The following is a 1,830-nucleotide window of genomic DNA, read 5'->3' as shown; positions in this document are numbered from 1 at the left end:
TACTTTCGAACATTAATGGTGTGTTTTATATGTTGCTCCATGAAGAACTAAAATCCTAGAGGGTATTTAGGCTTGTGAACCCTAGGATTCTCATCTTGTGTGGATTTGCTTTATGTTTCTATTTAGTCCGAGTTTGATTAAGTTTCATTCTTGATTGTTTAATTCTTTCTTGCCTTATTGATCTTGTGGTTATTTGGTTTGAATGATTTGTTGCCTTGGTGGGAGAGAGATCTCCATTAGGGTTAGAACCTCAAGACTGAAGAGGTTTGAGATGGTGAGTTATGAGATAGTGAAGTATCCCCTTCCCCCTCCGATTGGTGTATTCTATCTCCATTCCCTAGACTCTATGCAACCATATTTGGTGGGAGGTGTGAGATTGCTCAATTTCTCCACCGGGACATTGTAGGGTTTAGCATCCTTCGTCGGGAATTAGGGTTGGATCAATCTTTCGGAATCGATTACACCTTTTAGAATCCCTAGAGTGCTTTGCGGTCATATGTGGTGTGAGGTGTTGCGATTGAGCGACTTCTCCACCGGGACCTCGTAGGGGGCTAGTATCGGTGATCTGGAGACAGATCCGATTATATTTGGATTTCCACAACTTAACTTACTCATCATGGATACACTTTGCATATCTGGTACCTAATACCTGAATCCTACAGGGATCATTGCCCGAGTACCCCAATTTTACGATTGAGATCTTCCTCTATTTTACCCTTGAATATTCGTCTCTGGTATTCATTTCTTCGCACATTAGATCACCACACTATCCCATTATCATTAGGCTACAGAGCAGAGGAGAAGATAGTACTAGTAGCCCTGTTCCCTATGGATTCTACTACCTGACTCACCGGGTAATTATTACTTCGACACCCGTGCACTTGCGGTTTACACGCATATTCGGACGTGTCAGTAGGTGATGACTGATTGCTTTCAAGTTGAAATGGAAGAAGAAGTAAATCCTAAGGTAATGGAATGACCATCCCTCTTTGGGTTTGATCAACTCATAAATTGCAAGAAAGAGATTTTGGGTTTGGAAGAAGATGTGGGTAGGACATTGAAGCCATCCAATGACCCACCTATGCTAAGCTGGGACAATTCCCAACAAAAATTGTTTCCTTGGAGGCCAAAGGTAAGATGGTTGGACTCTCCAACAAATATTCCACTCTGACAAGTAGATTTTTGTTTTAAACGAAGTAGCTTTACAATGTCTCATCAGGAGGAACATACTCCTTTGAAGCCTCCATAAGGTAAGGAAGAGGTATGTCAAGCTAAGTGATGTAAAACAAGCGCTTCTTGGTAGGCAACCCAAGTTTTTAATTTTTTTTAGTTTTTAGTTAGTATTTGCATGAATAAGGCTTTAAGTGTTGGTATCTTGATTCTTAGATGCTTTTGATGTGATTTTCTAGTGGACATTGTGGTGTTATCATGTGCCTAATCGTGTGTGGCAAAGAATCTTACTCGTTCGAGTGTGTTTTTCGTGTTTTCTCTGGTTAAAATTGCATTGTTAGGCAGGCTCTAAGTGTATATTTGTGTTCAAGAATTTTCTACAGAGCCTGCAAAGTTTTTCTTAGTGTTCAGAGAAAACACACGGCCATGTGGAATTTCCGCAAGGGGGTGTGTTTTCATTCAGAGCTCATCCAGAGATGGCACACGGGTGTGGACTCGCCCCTGTGAGCAACCTTGTGATGATCTATGATTGTGTGAAATTTCCGCACCGGTATTAGATTCCTTGCAGAGACTTAGAGATTTTTCCTGAGAAGATACAAAGGCATATAATCGACCCTGTTGATGATTTTGTTAACAAACGCACGGGCGTGGGTAATTTCC

This window comes from Dioscorea cayenensis, chromosome 11 (genome assembly GCF_009730915.1).
Source record: "Dioscorea cayenensis subsp. rotundata cultivar TDr96_F1 chromosome 11, TDr96_F1_v2_PseudoChromosome.rev07_lg8_w22 25.fasta, whole genome shotgun sequence".
Taxonomy (NCBI): Eukaryota; Viridiplantae; Streptophyta; class Magnoliopsida; order Dioscoreales; family Dioscoreaceae; genus Dioscorea; species Dioscorea cayenensis.
The sequence above is the reverse complement of the archived record's forward strand: the minus strand, read 5'-3'. Positions refer to the sequence as shown.